This window comes from Penaeus monodon, chromosome 12 (genome assembly GCF_015228065.2).
Source record: "Penaeus monodon isolate SGIC_2016 chromosome 12, NSTDA_Pmon_1, whole genome shotgun sequence".
NCBI classification, from domain to species: domain Eukaryota; kingdom Metazoa; phylum Arthropoda; class Malacostraca; order Decapoda; family Penaeidae; genus Penaeus; species Penaeus monodon.
The window spans coordinates 8,976,404-8,986,159 of record NC_051397.1 but is presented as its reverse complement, the minus strand read 5'-3'; the positions used below and the strand labels follow the sequence as shown (position 1 = coordinate 8,986,159).

The window sequence follows — 9,756 nt, the reverse complement described above, 5'->3', positions numbered from 1 at the left end:
ATGAATTCGGGTGATCGTCGACTCTTTCAGTTGGCTGGACTGGCTGAGGTACGAAATACATAGCATGCTGAACAGTAGTTGCTCGACGTGCAGCTTCATTCCATGCAGCCATGAATTCAGCTGTAGCCTTTTGTACTTCCCTGGTAGCCTGAACCTGTTGAGGAACTTGAATGGTGTAATGACCAGGAGTTCCAGACTTTACTAAGACTGACTGAATCTTGGTTGCTCGTGCAGCAGCCTTATTCCATGCAGCCATGAATTCTGCAGTAGCTCTCTGAACTTCAGCAGTAGGTTGAACTGGCTGAGGAGCTCCATGTGAAGGTACAGAAGGAGCAGCTGGAGTGTAAGAAGGAGCAGAATAGGTACCAACAGACTGAGCAGGGCTTTGGGGACGTGAGCTAGCACCCATGATGATATTGACATCAGGAGCAGCTGCAGCAGCAGCAGCAGCAGCATTCCATGCCTTCATGAACTCAGCAGTAGCTTGTTCAACTGATGAACTAAACTGGGGTGTAGATCCAGCTGGTTGAGAAGGAGCAGCAGCAGGAGTTGTTCCTGAGAGCTGGTACATAGTGGTTTGAATAGATGGCACTCTTGCTGCAGCCTTATTCCAAGCTTCCATGAATTCAGCTGTAGCCCTTTTCACCTCTTCAGTAGCTTCTACCGGCTTAGGTGCAGAGGAATAAGGATCAGCAGAAACAGTGATTGCTTGCTGAATAGTTGAAACTCGCTGAGCAGCAGCCCTCCATGCAGCCATGAACTCCTCAGTAGCTTTCTTAACTTCTTCAGTTTGCTGAACTGGTTGTGGAAGAGAGTAGACTGCATGCTGGACAGTTGCTGCACGTGTAGCAGCTGATTCCATGCTGCCAAGAACTGTGCACAGGCTGTGGGACTGTGCAGGATTTGAACATATCCTGATGGTGTCAATAGAGTCGATGTAATGGTATTTGCTCGAGCGGCAGCAGCATTCCAGGCAGCCATGAAAGCTGCAGTAGCTTGTTGGACTTCAGGAGTTGGTGCAACTGAGCCAGCACCAACTGCATAGGTTGCCTGGTACTGGAGTGGAAAGGCCGCATAAGTCTGGCCGACAGTTCCACATGGCACGACACAATTGTCTGGTACTGGTGAGCCCACGGCTACTACCGCCAGCGCTGCTACCACCTGAAATGAAACAAAAGATATGTGAGAAAATACGGTAATAAGTGCCTATGCTGTTATAGATACATGCCTGGGTATGTTGCTTTTATATATACATCCTTTACATATACATGTGTATAGATATACAAATATATATGCACAAATATATGTGAGTGATATCATTATTTATGTTCTAATATACACATATCAATGAGAAAAAATAAGGCTCACACATGCATAAGCATGCGTGTGCATAATGATGTGTATATACATGAATATATGTATTTGTATGCGTCTATATGTGTTTGCATTTACAGATACAAATACGTAATACATGTGTGTGAGCACGCAGGCAGATATCCACACAAATATACTGTAGATGAATATATATATATATATATACTTTATATGTACATCTTTATGTGCATATGTAAATGTACATATATATATTTATATTCATATATATGTATATGTACCTATACAGTATATATACACATAAGTATATATACATATGTATATACATAAAACGTATATATACAAATGTATATACGTGTCTGTGTTACACATATCAAAAACATGTGAAATGTTCGCACACATATATGTATATAATTATATATATATACATATACACACATATATTTATTCATTTACATATCTAAAGTATAGAAAGTAAGTCTTAAAAATTAATTTTCTGTTATCACACGAACACTGCACTTTCACGTTCACTGCATGGAACTACTTTTTCCATAAATGAAAGATATTAAAAGAAAATCATTTTCAGTGAGCGGATGCCACTGTCGAGAGCCTCACCAGACACTTCATGTCTAGCTGCTTGCGTGTGCTGTGCCGGTCATTGCTGCTGCCATCGGGAGTCGCTGCTTTTATACCGCGGTGCCCCTCCCACTCGTCCGTGTGCCCAGCGGCAATGCCTGCCCGTTCTCTTCGCCCAGACCCGCCCCTCGCTCCTCCCATACCACGCCCAAACGACGATGCTCCTACGCTAATGTCATTTGACCACTACGTCAACCACTTAAGAATGCATACAAACCTATGTGTGTGTATACACTCATATATGTATTTATATATATAGATATATGTATATGTATATAAATAGGCACATATACAAATATATGAATATGTATAAATGTATATGTATATATATTATATATATATGTTATATGTATATATAATATATATTTATGTATTTATAGTATATGTATATAATATCTATGTGATATATATATAGATATAAATATATATATACATATATGTGTGTGTGTGTGTGTAAAATATATCTATATACATGATATCTATAATATATATAATATAAATTTTATATAACTATTTGTATTTATTTATATATATACATCATATGTGCATATACGTTATATATATATCATATGTGCGTATACATATATTGTATATATATCATATAAACATATATACTTATGTATTATACGCATCCATATAATATATATGTATATATATAGTAATATATACATGTATATATATACATATGTATATGTATATATATATTTATATCTATGTATATATCACACACACACACACACGCACACACACACACATATATATGTTTATATAGGTATATATATATATGTTCATGGAGGTATATATATATCTACCTATATATATACATATATATGTATATATATATATATATATACAAATCTCTTTATATGTATATATAATGTATGAAATGCGTGTGTGTGAGTGTGTGTGTGTGTGTTTATACATGTAAATATTGTTACGCCGACCCGCCTCGTCTCTCTGCCACCAACACAAGGCAGGCTAGGCAGACGGCGTGTTATCCACAGGGTCGTGAACACTGAACAGCTCCAAGAGGCACCGAACACCACAGCGTCCCAGAACACCAGGAGAGGAAACGCCAAGTGGCGAGGCAGGGCACGAAGTAAACACAAAATGACAGTCGTTCCTTTATTTACACAAGTTATTTATCCGTACACTTTTCTATAGGCACAATACAGGGGGGAAACCAGCATGTCACACAGCACAATACAGCTTATAACAGGGCAACACAAAGTTATATCAGGTCACAAGGGCACACACGAGGTCTTCAAAGGAGCAGCACCTAACCGCGTCTCTCGGCTTGTTCCTCGGCTCCTCCGCTCACAGCCCGCTGCGTCATCTTTGCCCAGGTCCCTTCATGTAAACACATGTTTCGCACAGAGATAAAGACCCACTGGCGTAGCACTATCCCCCCCCTATCAAGCAGACGACCCGTCTGCTCTGACATATTTAAACCTGAAACAAACTACAGAAAATTTAAGTAAAATTAGTCCTCAGAAACACAAAAATCTTTCATCCAGCGCGGCTTTCTTCGCTCTCACTGGGGTCGCTCTGGAGGAGGTGTGGGCGGCGGTAGATTGGCAGTGGCACCCAGAGGGGTATCTTCTGCCCCAAGACCTGGCTCATGGTCACCATTGACGTCTGTTGCATCGCCCTCACCGTCCAAATGCTCGTCCTCATCTCGGTCAGCGTCTGCCACGTCCTCATCTCGATACTGGGGCTAACGGCATCTTCTTTTTCACCATGGCCCCAGGAGTAACTTCCCGGCCCATGGTAACGCCACAGCCGATGCGCCAAGTCCTCGAGGAAGTCAGGCAACGGCCCCACACCAACCAACTCCTTGCTCCCCGACGACTCTTCTGGATGCTCCACTTCCTCACAAGTGCCCAGCTTTGCACCAGCTGGCACCTTCTGGGCCTTATCGGAGAAGTTAGCTACCAACACTGTAACTAACCCTCCCTGGTCAACAAGGCTCCGCCCAAACCGCTACGCCATCAGCCAGCTGCAGGTTTTGAATGGGCTCCATGAGGCCCTCTACTTCACGCATCATTCTTGACAGTCGACACCGGATTCTAGACTCTGTCCTGGGGGCAAGGTGCAGTCGCTCAGCCGAAACTACCTCTGCACAGCCAACCTCTGGAAGCAAGGGCACATCTTCACCGTGCACCCTCACCAGCTTCCGTCCAAGGTCGACACACGCCTTACTCTGCGTCAGGTAGTCAAGGCCCAGCAAACAGTGCTCGTCCAGATTGGCCACATACACCGGCAGCCGCTGCACCATGCTGTCCACACCAATACGAGCCTCCACTGGCCCCTTGAGCTGCACACAATGCCCCGTGACACCACACAATCTCTGTGGTGCATCTGGAAGTCGCATAGTGGCCAACATATCAGGCCGCACTTGGGTCTTCTCAGCCCCAGTGTCCACTGTCAGGCAGCATGGCTTCCCATCTATTGAGCCCTCCACCTGCATCGTGCTGGTTCGACGGCAGCTTACCCAAGTCGGGGCCCGGGAACCGAGGACGGCTGGGTTTCGGCCCCCTTCTCCAGCCTTTTCCGCCTGTACCACTTCCTTAGCCTTAGGACATGCGCTCGGATGGTGACCATACCTGCCACAGTCCTTGCAGCACTGCTGGAAGGCATCAGAATCCGTCCGGTTGAGAGGACGTGTTCTCCACTCCCTCTGACACTGACTACGTCTGTGCCCTACCTCTCCGCAGCCCCAACACAAGCCTTGGAAAGTTCTCGGGCTCACCTTCCTCAATGCTATTTTCTCCACTTTAGCCTTCCGGCCCCGGAGGTCACAGCGGGGCTGAGCAGCTGGCCCTAGGCCACTCGTTGCCTTCAGGAAGGCCTCGAACTCCAAGGCCCTCGCCAGCGCCACCTGCAGGTCCTCAGGGTGTGCCTGCTTGACGTAGATTTGCAGCTGCTGGTCCTGTAAAGCGTCAACAAAGAAATCACGGGCCAGGACCACGATCATCTCTTCCGTAGCCACAGGGTACGACCTCCTTACCAGCGCCTCCACATCCTGCACCAGCTGGGACAGTGTCTCGCCACGCTCACGAGTCCGCTTCTTCAAGTGGGCCCGATATACCTCGGCCTGGTGGTGGTGCCCGAAACGGCGTTTCAAAGCCTCCGCCACGCTGGTGTAAGAGGCATGTTGGGATGCCGGCAGATGCCCCAACACTTCCACCGCGGGGCCCCTTAGCGCTGTTACCAGCTGCAGGGCCTTCTCTTCCTGGCTCCAGCCCTGGGCAGATGCCAGCATTTCAAATTGGGCGACATATGCCTCCCAGGCCACCTTCCCGTCATACTCAGCTAGCTTACGCTTCACAGAATGTCTGGAGGCCGAGGGGCTGCGGGTTGGAGAACGCGTGCCGTGAACTAACACGCCCGGGGGGGAGGAAGGGGGTGAGGGAGGCAACGAGGCGGGTTGACCGGGTCCGAGTTTGCCGCCACCTATATCCAAGGGAGCGGTTCCGATGGGTCCCCAGCCTTCTGCAGCGACCACTGGCTCCGACACGACGTTGCGAGGCCCGGGGGTTTCCTGCCACGGACCCCAGGCAGACCACAGTAAACCTGACACTCTGGCATCTGTTGCCAGAACCTCATCTGCCTTCTCTGCTTGCAACGTTCCTACCTCATGACGCCGCCTTTCCGCCTTCACTTCCTCCCTCAGGTCCTGAACCTCGCCCTTCAGAGTCTGCACCTCCTCCATCAGTTCACTCTTCATGCTGTTGCAGGCCTTGTCGGTGTACTGCTGAGTTTCCATCTTCACAGATGCAAGATTGCTCTGTAGCACCTCAGCAAGTCGGCAGAACTGTTCCTCTGCCTTCCTTGCCTGCATCTCGACGAGATGGTGCGCCTGCTCGTGTGCCCTCTGTGCCTGCTCTTCTGCCCTTTGTGCCATTTCCTCCCTCATACCGGCCAGCATGGCAGTGATCAGGTCCATCTGGCTCGGCTTCACCTCACTCGTGCCTGCCTCAGTCATAGCCTCTTCTCCCTCATGGCTGCCGCCATCTTTGGACCACATGATAAATCGGCGCGTCTCACTGATCAAACACAAATCCCACTCCTGACACCATTTGTTACGCCGACCCGCCTTGTCTCTCTGCCACCAACACAAGGCAGGCTAGGCAGACGGCGTGTTATCCACAGGGTCGTGAACACTGAACAGCTCCAAGAGGCACCGAACACCACAGCGTCCCAAAACACCACAGGGGAAACGCCAAGTGGCGAGGCAGGGCACGAAGTAAACACAAAATGACAGTCGTTCCTTTATTTACACAAGTTATTTATCCGTACACTTTTCTATAGGCACAATACAGGGGGGAAACCAGCATGTCACACAGCACAATACAGCTTATAACAGGGCAACACAAAGTTATATCAGGTCACAAGAGCACACACGAGGTCTTCACAGGAGCAGCACCCAACCGCGTCTCTCGGCTTGTTCCTCGGCTCCTCCGCTCACAGCCCGCTGCGTCATCTTTGCCCAGGTCTCTTCATGTAAACACATGTTTCGCACAGAGACAAAGACCCTCTGGCGTAGCAATATGTATACATATGTGTGTTTAATATATATATGTATATATAAATTCACATATATAATACATGGATATGTGCATATATAAGATTTATACATATATATACATGATATATATATGTATATATATGTTGATATGTATATGTATATAGACCTATATATAGGTATATGTATGTATATATATAGAAATATATGTATATGCATATACATATGTCTATCGACACGTAAAAGTAGATGTAATTGTGTATATGTACATATACTCTGAATCCATATTTGTGCATATGAATGTAATATAAATATATTTGTGTGCGTGTGCTTATGTGTAAACATACACTTACTGTATATATATAAACGCGTACACATGCATATATATATGTATATGTATATATATATTTATTTATATATATACTTTCAATATATGTATATACATAGAATTTATATAAGTATACAAGCATATCTGTGTACATATATACATATTCGTATATTTACACATATCTATATATATGTATATACATTTGTGTGTATATATATCTATACCGGACCCAGCGGTATTTGGGGGCCCATTGCAACCAATTTGTCACACAGTGTGGCAACGTAAAATGTTTCAAGTGTACACCAATTTTTATTGTATCATTTAAGGCTCGGAGAATGTGAGCATATGTCTCATTTACACACACACACACACACACACACACACACACACACACACACACATATATATATATATATATATATATATATATATAGTTTTCATTTTAAAAATGGTGTTAAGGTGATATTGACAGAAATCAGTACATATATAATGAAGTACCTGTTGGTACCTGTCGTTATTGTAGATCCTAATTTGTTATTACAACAATAAAGAGGAAGAAACAATATTTAAGTATTTATGGCCATTTCAGTCTTCTGTGTTTTGTTTGAAGCAAAATATATATGATCTGTGTAATTCTTTGTGAGAATAGAGGTAAAATTTAGTAGGAATTTTAATATTTGACAAGTAGTATCACTGGTTCAAGACCTAATTTGGCTACCAGTGACACCTACTTTGTCTTAACTTTTTCCAGTGTGGCAAATAGAACAGTAATGTATGGAAAGGTAATCCTGGGTACGACCTCACTACAGAAGAGGACTTTACTTGACTTTGTCACTCAAGTTACGCATTATCTGGCACGAGCCAAGAAGAATCTCGTCCATGTTTTTATTTATGTTCGTAATTTTTTTTTAGAGTTCATCTCACTGTAGTGAGGCGTCATACTTGCAGGCAGAATTTCACTCATAAACATTGGTATAATCCTTCACTGATTTACGGTATATGTAGTTATGATATTCTTTACTTTACAGTTATGTATTAGTGTTATAGATAGTATTTAATTATAAAATGACAATCAATGCATTAAACCATTGTAACTAAGAACTGGCGGCATATTTTACTTATATCAGTGTTTTGTATCCAGTTACCTGAAATAGGTTTTGACATTTCTCATATTTGAAATATTTTAATTGCTTGTCCATATGGAACATATACAGTCAATCAATAGGATGATTTGGTACATCAGTTGCAAAGGCTAGTGGTAGAACCAGTGACCCATTAGTCTTATCAAAACATATGTCTCAAGACTGGATAATCTGTCACGTTGCAGCTGAGAAGCACAAACAAGTATGTGGTGCATAAAGCATTAGTTCTGAGTGAAGATGAAGAGACTTCTATATTCCAAAGTAATAAGCAGCTTTACCATAATCACTATAAAAAATGTATTTTGTTAATGTGATTTTAAACATCTTGAACTAGCATTGGGATGCAGTGCAATTTCATGTCATCCTTTCACTTTTGTAGAACATGCATCACTTACAGATTACCAGATACATAAAAAGGAACAAATATACACTAAATAATATTTCGTATGAAATAGTTTAATACTATGACATTCTGATTCATTTCGTTTTTATTTACAATCCATTTGTCGTGGAAAAGTAACAAGAATCTATAAATGATGATAGCTAGATCAGTCATACAGGAGTTTTTTTGTTTTTTTCATAATCTTCTTAGCAGTCCTTCACATGAAGAGGAAGTCCATGGAAAGGAGCGAAGAGACGGTCAGAAAGAATGTAACCGTGGGTAGAGGCACCTGTGCTGTATGTTATTGCATGGGATGGGGCATGTACAGCCAACACTGGCGGAACAGGCAGTACGCCACGGGACACAGATGCGCGGCGAGCAGCCTCTTCGGCAGCTCTGAATGTGGCCATGAACTGTTCTTTGGCAGCTCTGACCTCAGGGGTATCAGAAACAGGTGATGGGGCTGCACAAGCAGCACAGGTATCCAGAGCACTTGAGCCTGACAACGTGTACATGGTTGTCTCAATTTTTGGAACTCGGGCAGCAGCGCGATTCCAAGCAGCCATGAATTCAGCTGTAGCTCTCTGCACCTCATCAGTTGGTTGCACTGGCTGTGGTCCTGATACTGTCAGCTTAATGGCTGATGCTCGTTGAGCAGCATCATGCCATGCAGTCATGAATTCTGCTGTAGCTCTCTTAACCTCCTCAGTCTGTTGGACTTGTTGTGGAATGGTTGACACTGCCTGCTCAACAACAGGTGCTCTTCTAGCAGCTGCATTGTATGCTGCCATGAATTCTTGTGTTGCCTTCTTGACAGCATCTGTTGCATCAACCGGTGTAGGAGTTTGACCAGATTTCAGGAGAGATGACTGAATCTGTGTAGCCTTCTGGGCAGCAGCATTCCATGCAGCCATGAATTCAGCTGTTGCTCTCTGAACTTCAAGGGTGGGTTGTACAGGCTGGGGAACACCATAAGTATGCACAGCAGAGGTGGGTCCAGAGTAGGTAAAAGAATGGGAAGGAGCCTGAGGACGGGAACCAGCACCCATGATGATATTGACATCAGGAGCAGCTGCAGCAGCTGCAGCAGCAGCATTCCATGCCTTCATGAACTCAGCAGTTGCTTGTTCCACTGATGGGGTGAAGCGAGGAGCAGAACCAGAGGATGCAGAGCAGCAGGCTGGTACAGTACCGGCTACTTGGTAAACAGTAGTCTGAATGGCTCTACCCTAGCTGCAGCCTATTCAAGCATCCATGAATCAGCTGGGCTCTCTTAACTCCTCAGTAGCCCTACCTGTTTGGTACAGCAGAATAAGGATCAGCAGTCACACTCACGTAAGCTTGCAGAAGCAGCATGCTCGCGTAGCAGTACAGTACTGTACAACAGTAGTCTGAATGCTCCAGCCAT

General features: G+C 44.5%; 1 pseudogene; it reads right to left on the bottom strand.

Annotated features, from left to right (window-relative positions):
- The window catches only part of LOC119579612, a 15,426-nt pseudogene that overhangs the window by 3,482 nt on the left and 2,188 nt on the right, over positions 1–9,756 (bottom strand).